The sequence below is a fragment of the Balaenoptera borealis genome, assembly GCF_965194805.1.
Source record: "Balaenoptera borealis genome assembly, chromosome: 2".
Taxonomy (NCBI): domain Eukaryota; kingdom Metazoa; phylum Chordata; class Mammalia; order Artiodactyla; family Balaenopteridae; genus Balaenoptera; species Balaenoptera borealis.
In genome coordinates, this window is record NC_138867.1 from 40,765,574 (window position 1) to 40,777,743 (window position 12,170).

The 12,170-nt window shown below is 36.5% G+C and overlaps 2 long non-coding RNA genes across 2 annotated transcripts in view; one reads left to right on the forward strand and one right to left on the reverse strand.

Moving 5' to 3' along the window:
* Window positions 1–12,170, reverse strand: part of LOC309624456 — an 82,442-nt gene that overhangs the window by 15,789 nt on the left and 54,483 nt on the right. The gene's annotated exons all lie outside the window — the stretch shown is intronic.
* The window catches only part of LOC309624471, a 614,280-nt gene continuing 608,000 nt past the window's right edge, over window positions 5,891–12,170 (forward strand). Inside the window, exon 1 of the long non-coding RNA XR_014241954.1 lies at window positions 5,891–6,810. This is a non-coding gene — a long non-coding RNA (uncharacterized lncRNA). The remainder of the gene's footprint in view (window positions 6,811–12,170) is intronic.

Below are 12,170 nucleotides of genomic sequence, written 5' to 3' on the forward strand. Positions count from 1 at the left end.
ATTTCAAAATGTGAAAAGAATCTTAAAAATATATTAGATAAATATTTGGAAGAACATGTTCTGAAACTTGGGATAAGAAAGGATTTCTTAAGAAATACACAGGAGGATGACTCCTAAGTAAGTAGGTTATTATATTTGCTCATATCAAAATTTGAACTTCTATATGACAAATAAAACTATAAATAAAATTTAAAACAGGTCTCATACTGAGAGAAGAATTTATAAGGGTTATTATGACAAATCCCTGATGATTAAAAAGAAAGAAAGAGAGGAGGGTGCAGGAGAAAGGGGCAGAGGGATGGAGAGAGGGAGGAAAGGAAGGAAAAGGAGAAAGAAAGGAAGAAGGGAGGGAGGGTAGGGAGAGAGGAAGGATGAAAAAAAGAAAGCATCCCAAGAGAAAAATGAGCAAGGGTCATGAACAGTACCCTCTAATTTAAGGGAGAAAAATTTGAATGAGCAAAAAAGAAATGAAGGACACTGGATCTAACTAATGACAATCAGGGAACTACAAATTAAAACTAAACTGAATATGAAAAATAATACGTATATATATATATGACTGAGTCACTTTGCTGTACAGAAAAAATTACCACAACATTGAAAATCAACTATACTTCAATATAATTTAAAAAAATTAAACTATGCGACTTCTCTGGTGGCGCAGTGGTTAAGAATCTGCTTCCCAATGCAGGAGACGCAGGTTCAAGCCCTGGTCCGGGAAGATCCCACATGCCGCAGAGCAACTAAGCCCATGTGCCACAACTACTGAGCCTGTGAGCCACATCTACTGAGCCCTCGTGCCACAGCTACTGAAGCCCGCACACCTAGAGCCCATGCTCCACAACAAGAGAAGCCACCGCAATGAGAAGCAAGCGCACCGCAATGAAGAGTAGCCCCCCTCGCCGCAACTAGAGAAAGCCCGCGTGCAGCAATGAACACCCAATGCAGCCAAAAATAAATACATAAATAAAATAAAACTATACTGCAATATCATTCCATAGCAATCACATTGGCGAAAAGAAAAGTTAAGCCTGACAAAGTCCAGCACTGATAAGGGTATGGAACAATGGAAGTAGGCATACTCTGCCTATGGGTTATGCATTGGTACAGCCACTTTAGAAAATATCTTGACACTATCTATTGAAGCTGAGTATGTGCATATCCTATGGCCCAGCCAGTAAACATACTCTTAATCCTGTGTACCAGAACATTCTTTGCAAAATTGTTTGTAATGGAGAAACAATGACAACATAAATGACTGTCAATAGGAAAATGGGTTAAATAAATTGTGATATATTCATATCATGACCAGCAGTGGTAACTTAATCTGTATATATCAAGGGAGTTACAAAAGTATATACCATCAGGCAATTTGCTGAATTATACAAAGGCTTTCATGTAAAAAAAAAGCTTAAAAACACACCAAACAATACAATATATTGTTGGTGGAGATACATATGTTTGTAAAAACATTAGAACATAGATTGACTCAAGAAATCTAATCAATATCTTGGCATTGGTTAGGGGAGGGAAAGAGTGGGTAATGGATTTAAGGAAAGCAACAAAGGGGACCTTCATTTATACTATATTGTTTTATATAAAATAGAACATTCAGTGTATATATATATGTGCATGTGTATGCATCTGTGTGTGTGTGTGTCTGTCTCTATAATCAGAGTTTAAAATGACAAAAATTAACATTTGCAATATTGAGTGACAGTGTTTTTACATCAAATTTTACATTTTTCTACTTTGTAATGTTAAAAAAAGAAAAACCCAACTGCGACTCCAATGCTGAATTATGATAATTTGGGGCCAAAGGACTACCAGAGGTATTAGAATCCCAAGAAGCAACCTGCAAAACACTATGCATCAAAAATGGTAATTTACCTGCCCTCTTAAGGGGAAGTCAAATCGCGGTGTCAGGTTCCAGCTGTGCTGCTAGTCAACGCCTGGCTCTAAGAGTCTCCAGTGTTTTCTTGGAGGAAGCGCTTGAGGACACAGAGGCAGAGCTGCAGCCAAGAAATTCTGGGGGAAATGAGGCTGGAGAAGGTGGAATTCGAAAGTGTATTTTCACGTGGCCAGGGGAGGTCAGCAAAGCAAAACAAAAACTTACGAAACCCTGAAAGGCTGAATACAGAACTTTTTCTATTTGGAGGTGCCCCTAGGCCACTACAATTCTTTCTTTAGTCCAGTCTCTCTCCTCTCTCTCCTCCTCTCTTCTTTTTCTCTTTCTTTCCCTCCCCATTCGCATCCTCCTCTTCTTCTTCCTGCACCCCTCTTTCTCTCTCTCTCTCTTCATTCACTCCCTCCTTTTTCTTGAAAGAAACCAAAAGAACATGGAAGTTAAGATGTGAGAGAAGGTCACATAAGGAATTTATATTTCATATTTTGATTCTGTACTTTTTCCAAAACACCCCACTTGCTCTTACTACCCTTTCTTTCCCCCAAACAAAAATTACTGAGTACCTCAAATCTTTGTAACTTGAAGTCAAAGTAAACTTAGTTTTGTGGCTTAGAAGATACTATTTGATATCTATGTAAAATGTTTCTGTGGAATTTGAGAAAAAGTGTTTACAAGCAAAAGTGGAGTAATTGCTCCCACTTTAGATATAATATAATATACTAAGTATAACATGTTCCCTTTTTGACATGTGAAATGGCATACACATTTTTTTCTGAATACACCCCTAAGGTGTTGAAAAGTTCCTTTAAAAATCACTAGCCTTGACATCACTAATCAGGGAAATGCAAATCAAACCCACAATGAGATATCACCCCACACCTGTCAGAATGGGTATGATCAAAAAGACCAGAACAAATAAATGTTGGGGAGGATGTGGAAAAAAAGAAAACCCTCCTGCACCGTTGGTGGGAACCTAAATTGGTGCAGTCACTAGGGAAAACAGTATGGAGGTTCCCCAAAAAATTAAAAATAGAACTATCATATGATGCAGCTATTCCACACCCAGGTATATATCTGAAGAAAATGAAAACTCTGATTGGAAAGATATATAAACCTCTATGTTCATTACAGCATTATTTATAACAACCAAGACATGGAAGCAGCCTAAGTGTCTGCTGATAGATGAATGGACAAGGAAGATGTGGTATATATATATATATATATATATATATATATATATACACACACACACACACACACACACACACACACATACATACAATAAAATATCACTCAGCCATAAAAAAGAATGAAATCTTGCCATTCTGACAACATGGATGGACCTAGAGGGTATTATGTGAAGTGAAATAAGTCAGACAGAAAAAGATAAAAACTGTGTGATTCCACTTATATGTGGAATCTAAAACACAAAAAAATGAACAAACATAACAAAACAGGAAGAGACTCATAGATACAGAGGGGAGGTAGGTGGGGGAATGAGTGAAATAGGTGAGGGAGATTAAGAGGTTCAAACTTCCAATTACAAATAAAGGGTCATGGGGATGAAAGGTACAGTGTGGGGAATATAGTCAGTAACATTGTAATGACTTTGTATGGTGACAGGTGGCAACTACACTTGTTGTAGTGATCATTTCTAATGTATAGAACTATTGAATCACTTTGTTGTGCATCTGGAACTAACACAGTGTTGTAGGTCAGTTATACTTCAATGATAAACAAACAAACAAATCAAATCTACCTACCAAAACAAATAAATAAATAATTAAAAGTAAAAATCACTAGCGATGTATAGTGAAAAGTGACAGAAAATATGTTTACTTTGTGTAGAGACTTTTGCTACATTGTTGACCTCTGAACAAGGGGGTTAGGGGCGCCCACCCTCTGCACAGTCGGAAATCCGAGTTAGCTTTTACAGTCGGCCCTCCTTGTATGTGGTTCCACAACCCTGGATTCAACCAACTACAGATCATGCAGTACTGCAGTACATACTTAGTGAAAAAAATTAGCACATAAGTGAACCCACGCAGTTCAAACCCTTTGAGTTAACACCAAACTTTAGTTGACTATGACCTTTGTGTTATCAAAGGTTGCTTTTGACCTATGGGAACTCCTTCTGGGTCTATCTCATTATCTTCTTGGTTCTGAGAGGAGACAAGAATTTCAAAAGGAGATTTCAAGAGAACTGTTCCTCTTCATGAGGTTCAAGTTTTCCAACTGAAATGGGTGGAGAATTCTCAGTCTGGGCTCCTGCAACAGGTGGGGAATGAGCATCTCTTGGACTGTGCTATACTGCTTCTTCTGGTCCTCCATATCTGTGTAGCATTGTCTGTGCTAACAATTCCTTTATTGCCATAGTGATATCTACAGTTTCTCTACCTACTAAATTTCACTAGAAGTGATCACTCTAGTGCCAGAATTCCTTTAAAACATATGGTTGCAATTTTCAGATTGAAAGGACAGCATCACAGTTTGCAAATTCTAGAATAAACATATATGTGGAATACACCTGCCAATAAGAATAAAACTGTTTTTTCTATTCCCTAATGAAAACATTTACAAGCAAGATATAAATCTGGAAATCTGCCATTGGACTCAACTAAATACACACACACTCACACACAGAGAGCCAGCTCTGTAGCCTGTGTGACAAAGGGTAAAAATATTTGCTTACTTAATACCTGAGATAGAATGTTTATTTTGATCACGTTTATTAAAAATATGAAAGAAAAGTCTAATCCTTTACAATTTATGTGGAATTTTCTGTAATAGCTGATGTTAACAAACTTTGCAAGTCCTTCAATTCATTCAGAATATAAATCTGTTACTGTCTATAAAAGATTAGTCAATGAAGGTTCAAAGCCATAAGCAGGTACTTAGTGGAGTTTAAAGTTCCTGCTAAAGTAAAAACATTTTTTTTACAAATTAATTACACAGGTTGGCTTGGGAGTGATTCTCATGCAAAGAAGTATCAGTAGTGTTTTGACTTGTTCTCTGTCATTTAAGTTTCAGGAACGTCAGTTGTGGAGCGGAAACCTAAACCTAGATTTGTTTGATCTTAAAACCTATATTCTTTCTATTACCTGGAAGGTTGAAGAAGGAAAGAAGTGATCCCTCAGGTAAAGAGAATGGTGCTAGCAAAGTTTTGAAGACTTGAAGCATTGTATTGTGTGCAAAGAAACGCAAGTGGCTAACGCAGAGTTGGAGGTTTACCCCTCAGGCAGCAACTATAGGAAACCATGAATCTGTGAGCAGTACAGAGCCAAGAAAGAATTTAAGCAGATAGGATGCAGGGTAATATTTGCCTTTTAAATCTCCGCAGTCAAAATAAAAAGGATGAATTTTAGGAGGTTATTGAAATAATCCTGTTTCTCACCTAAAATTGTGCAGGAGATGAGGTTGGTGGAATGACTTGGAAGAGGGGATTTGAGATATATTTAGGAGGTGAAATGAAAAGGAGCTGGCGATAGGCTGGTTGTGGAGAAGAACAGTCAGAGAGGAGAATGAGACAGTAGTCACTTCCAGTGGTCAGGCTTGGGTGACAGGAAACTGGAGATGCCAACCATAAGAGCAGGGGCTTAAGAGGAGGAGCAATCCCATGGAGTGCCAAGGGTGGAAAATGATGAGTTCAGTTGGAGAAATCATGCTGCCTGTGTGGACGTGTCCAAGGGTGAGTTGGATATGTGCCTGATGCTGGAATTTTGTAGATAAAACCATCAACAGGAATACAACTGATCAGAGGTAGATTGCGGAGTAAGCAGAAAAGTGATCACAGGAACACATTGACTATAGAGGTCAAGAAAGGAGCACTATTAGGAACAAATAGGACTACGAAAAGTCAGAAAACGAAAGAACGTTGTGTCGTGGAAAAAGAGTAGAGAATTTGATTTCAGTAAATAGAACTAGTAAGACCTGTTTTGGGGTTAAATATACCTGTGAATCTACATAAATAACTGTGATTATATATATATATATCTCATATATATACATATCCATCATATGTTTTTGTATTCACCTATGTATGTTTGTATATATAGAGACATATGTTTTGTATATATCCTATGGCTTTATATTACGTGCATATATAAAACTAGTATATATGCCTATATGTTTATACAGAACAAAATTGTATATATATTTATTATTTGTGTATTACATGTATGTAATACATATACATATATACGTATATACACATATAATGAATATATATTGCTATTAGTTATGTCTCTCTCTCTATATATATAGAGAGAGAGATGTTTACCCAACTATAAGTCTTACTATACTTGTAGTCTGCTACACCACACAGACACACACACACACACACACACACACACACAGACAAAAGAGAAAGAACTGAGTTGAATACTTGGCTGAATCTTAATAGTCATAAGAAATAAACAAGAATTCATTTAAGACTGGGAATTCTTTCAGCCATTTATCTGAGTTTTTAGCTTTTACTATTAGCACTCCCCCAAACTATAATCTGCTTACAAAAAAAGGACGTGTTGTGTGTTAAAAAGATTAATAAATTACATTCACTTTTCCAAAGTTATTGAATTTCTCATTTCTTTTCAGATCAATCTGATAGACTTATTTATACACATATTATTAGCTAGACATTCTAATTGTGCTGAAATAATAATATTAAGATATGTATCATGCATTAAAAGAGTGTATTGTCAACTACTGAGCCTGCGCATCTGGAGCCCATGCTCCGCAACAAGAGAGGCCGCGATAGTGAGAGGCCCGCGCACCGCGATGAGGAGTGGCCCCCTTTTGCTGCAACTAGAGAAAGCCCTCGCACAGAAACGAAAACGCAACACAGCCATAAAATAAATAAATAAATAAATAAATAATAAAAATAAAGGAATTCCTTTAAAAAAAAAGTGTATTGTCCACTGTAAATGGCAGACATGAAATACAAATAAATAATAGAATATATGCAAGCAATAATAAAAATATATGCAATATCCAGTAGGAATTAGAGGAGAGGGTGAATTTATTAGTTAATTGTTCATTTATTCCTCATTTAAGAATGGATTTAAAGTTCACAACAACATGAGATAAAAGGCAACACGAATAATGAAGTGGATTCGGAGAAAAAAATAAATTTTAATGGATAATTTGAAGTCAACAGCAAATCGCTCTACAGAATAGCATAGTTAAGGTCTAGAAAATGCTAGAACAAGCCACTGGTTGGCCTCTAGGCTTTCTGGAAAGGAGACAAGAATGAGAAAATCAATCACTCTATTCATATTACATACAAAGAATACTTATTTCTGGTGCCAAAACTAAAGAGTTTTTCCTCATAGATAGTAAAAAAAAAGAAAAAAGAAAAAAGAAAAAGAAAAGAAAAAGAACAGTATACCACCCTAAACACACCTGTATACTAAATGGATTTCATGGGCTGTTTCCTACAGTGGCTCTAAGCATAAGCCAATGATGACATAATGCCAAATTATGTTTCATAAAAGCAGTTTTACAAGAGAATAGACCATATGGTCCAGATGTGTGGAGACCTGCTTGTGTGGTTTACTCCAAGGATGAATTTTTTTGTGTCTGTAGAAACACGTGAACTGTATTTCCCAAAGGCAATCCTTTGCAAATTTATGTTGTTCAACCATGTATTTGATGAGTATTAAGCAGCAGTGAGTTCAAGGTTAGTGTTCTTGACCATCACTTAGGTGCAGCTATTTCAGTCCACTGGTTAAATGATGAATGCCTAACTCCCCCTGGGAGTGGGATGGGTGCAGAGAAAAGGAGCCTGGAATTTTAGCTGTTTTTTAAAAATTGTGGCAAAATACACATAAGATAAAATTTACCTTCTTAACCAATATAAAGTGTACAGTTTAGTGGCATTAAGTATATTCACATTGTGATGCTACCATCACCACCATCCCTCCACAGGATGCTTCATCTTGCAAAACTGATACTCTACCTATTAAACAATAACCACCCATCCCCCCTCCAGCCTAACCACCATTCTACTTTCTGTCCCTATGAATCTGACTACTCCATGTTCCTCCTAAAAGTGGAATCATACAGTTTGAAAACATGGAACGCTTCACAAATTTGCATGCCATCTTTCCCCAGGGGCCATGCTAATCTTCTCTGTGTGGTTCTGATTTTAGTCTATGTGCTGCTGAAGTGAGAACTTTAGCTGGTTTTTGAGGGGAGAACAGGAACTCATCAGACTTAAAATGGGGGTAGCAACTCCCGTATGAAGGCAGAGTGGTCTAAAATTCTTCTCTGTGCTGCTGAAGACTGAGGTGAGGAGGGAGGCTGAAAGAGATGAGGTTAAAGAGACGGGAAGGAGTCAGATGCCAAAGGGCTTTGTAAGCCCCTTTTAAGAGCTTGCACTTACATACAGTGAGACTGGAACAGGGAAGAAAAATTCATATTTAAAAAAAAATAATTCTAGGGGCTTCCCTGGTGGCGCAGTGGTTGAGAATCTGCCTGCCAATGCAGGGGACACGAGTTCGAGCCCTGGTCCGGGAAGATTCCACATGCCGCGGAGTGACTAGGCCCGTGAGCCACAACTACTGAGCCTGTGCGTCTGGAGCCTGTGCTCCACAACAAGAGAGGCCGCAACAGTGAGAGGCCCGCGCACCACGATGAAGAGTGGCCCCCGCTCGCCTCAACTAGAGAAAGCCCTCGCACAGAAATGAAGACCCAACACAAACAAAAAATTAATTCCGGGAAAAAGGAGAGGCCTGGAAGAGGATAAAATTTGAAACAGAAAGACCAGTTAGAAGGCAGTGACAACTATGTAGGTAAAATTTTCCTTGTCTCAAATTTTTTATTTTTGCAAATCACCAGAGTGTTAGAGTGGGTATTCAGAATTGTAGCTCATGAGGAAATAGGTGTCTGCACTGTGGATCTAGTGTCCAATCTTCCTCTCCATGCTTAGAGGAAAACTTTTGACATTTTAGAAAATTTTGTATTTTAGCAAAGAATCCAGACAAGCCAAAGTCTAAATTCACATTTTAATCAAGGAAAGCATGTTTCTCCTCACTGATCTCTCTCTCCTTTTCCTCTTCCCATGTTTTAGAGGAAGAAGATTCTGGGAAAAAGATTAATAGAGGGCATATCAAGACTGTCAGACAGAAGTGCTAAGAAATCTGGAAAGGGTTGGAATAAAAACTTTCATTCTAGGATGTCTAATTTTGGCTTGGTTACCAATGGTGTTTCTTCCTATTGTAACACGGAATTGTTCTTAAGATAGCAAGAAACTGAACTATAAGAAGGCATATTTCAACTCAAAATAAGGACAACTTATTAGAGCTTCTCTACATTGAAATTGGTTGCTTTGGAAATATGAAGAGCTTTCTATCATTGAAAGTGTATAAAAAAATCTAGGTAACCACTTATCAAGTATAATGTATGTAAGAAATCATTGTAAGAGATAAAAAGTTTGAGTTGAAGAACTGAAAGGCCCTAAATTCAAGATTTATGAATTCCACAGAAGGATAATATCAGATTATCTCTTTTTAGAAACTGATGATTTTGAAACTCTAACAGAATTTCTGGTGATACTCCCAGTACATTGATATCACTCAATTAATGAACTATACCAACTTGCTAAAGAGTAACTTCCTCCTTTAATATTTTAACAAAGAGGCCCCAAACCATTATTTTGCACAGGTAATTGTTCAAAATTTAAGCAAGTTTATCCTGAAACCTGAGTGTTATGTCAGGAATAGAAGCATAGGCATTTCTTTTGCTTCTATGCTAATCTCAAATTCCAGTTTCCAAATGACTAAAATATCAAGAAAGCAACTTTCCACAAAAATAATTCACTCAATGAAGAGAATGAAATAGAGAAAAATAGAAAAAAGAGCAAGAGAAATCTTCTATTTTAGAAAAAGCCCAACATCTAAAGAAATGTACCAAATGTATCAAAAGTGAAAAAAATTGATGAAATACTTAAAAACTCCATTTATTTCATAATTAAAACTCTCAATTCCCGCTCCTCTTTCTCCCCAATTTTAAACGTCTTCCTGTTCTCTCTTCTCCATTCCATCTAACCTGTCAGCATTCAAGCTTTAATCACGAACATTTGGACCACTGTGGTCCCCATGCTCTTTCTTGTATCTCTGATCATATCATCAAATGCACATATCTTTAAAAACACAAGTCTGATCTTGTAATCAAGCTGTTTTACAATCATTTTGCAAGGGAGGAAACTACAGCTTATAGGATCACAAAGCTATGAGCATCAGGCTGGAACTAGAGTTCAGGTCTTAAGAGTTCAGGTCTCCTGGACCCTGTTCCAGGGTCCTTTCACCTCACGTCAAGGTCTTCCTAGGTATTGTATGTATATTGTAGGTACTAACAAAATTATGCTGCCCCCCAATAAAGTTTGAACAGAATACTGGGACTGTATTTTTACCTTAAAGACTTTTACCTTAAAATTTTATTTACAAAGTACAGAAAGCCTATTCTTCTCAGTTGTCAAAGTTCAGTGTTGCGGAGCAATTGCTCCTAGCATGTAAGTTGCCAATTTTAAAATCATTTCCCTCTCTTTGATTGTCTGGGATTTAACTCCTTCTTAAATATGCAGCAAGAAGCATTTTATTTTGTTTTCTTTTTTGCTAACACTTTCGTAGTAAACACATGTGGCTCATATACATTAAAGGAAAATATTCTCAAGATTAACATTTGTAATATTATATTAACTGTTTATATTTTCTTAATACTGTGTAAAATTTACAATTGTAAAGAAAAAAGGAATATCAAGTGTATTCATTTTCTGCTCTTCACTCTAATTCCCAGGTGATTTTCATATTAAAAATTTCCAAATTCTACACTGAAAAATTCATGATTTAAAGTAATGAATTTGAGTTACTTTGCTACAATGTTAATACATGCAAAATTATAGTAAGACATGGAATAGATAAATATTTTGTTTTTAAAATTAGCGAGACCTAAAAGATACTCTGTTATATAATTTATCAAATAAGATTATTAGACTTATTGCAATATAATTAGAATAAAATAAATATAACTGAATTATACAATTATGACTTTAACTTTCATTTTCAAGTTATTTCGGCTTTAAAGATATATTTAAAAATTAAAAGTGAAATTTCCTGATAGTAAGTTAAAGTAAGCATAATTTTTAAAAATTCCATCTTTGTATATATCAAGACAGCTAACTTTTAAAAATATTTAGTTTCCTTGTTGCTTTTCTATGATAATATTGGTGCTATAGTACAACACAAAAATATTCAAACGTGTTTCTTAAATTAAGTGGTGAGATATATTTTATAGTGAGTAATATGTGATTAAGTATTGAGTTATATAAATATTTGCTCACTAATACCAAAATGTGCTTAGACTTGGATATACTATAATTCACTTTATTTACTGTTAGTTTCGATAATAAAATGATCAAAACATGGTCTTGAATATCCTAGCTATTATTTTTAAAACTACCTAGCACCAAGAAATAAAAACCTGCCATTGATGCTGACCACTTCCATTATTTTAAAAAACTGAATTAAATCCAGCACACATTGGGAATTGTTTTTGCTTCTTCTTTTTAGGAGAGTTGTAAAATAACCAGGCAGCCTTATCTTAGGTGAGACTGTTTCGGCTTGGAAATAAACAAAGCTCTCTCTCAATGAGCTAGGTTCATTTCTTATTTGTGTAATACTCTGGAAGAAATTAGGTTTCAATAAAGTCCATTTTTGTCACTGCATGTAGCAATGAATATCACACCCAGCAGGGCACAGTGGCACCTGGCTGTCCAGACCCCAGTGAGCACAAACCATCTGGGGGTAATTACAACAAGGTATTCTTTAAGGACCAGATGGGACCAAGGAACAGAAGCCCCGACCCCTCCCAGTCATTTACAACATAATTCCTTTCAATGATATACTTAATCCTCCCACCAGCTATGCTTTTCAGCTTGCTGTTGCCACTGTTCCTTTATGTTAATTCAGTCTCAAGACCGAGAAAAAGAGGGGGAGAGAGAGAGGAGAGTTCAAGAAAAAAAGGGAGGGGGGAGAGAGAGAGAGCCACCGGCGCCTCTGGAGACCAAAAGAAATTATTCATCTCTAAATTGTTTCCACCACAGCAAGTACAGTAACAAATTTTTTTTTAAAGGGGGCTGAAATTATCCTAAAGAAGGTCAATGCGACAGCCCTGTGTGGCACCAGCTGAGGTTTACTCAGCCACCTGTTAGCTAGAAAGCTCTCTGCACACACGCTTATGATGCATTTAACCAGTTTAAAGGGTCTTT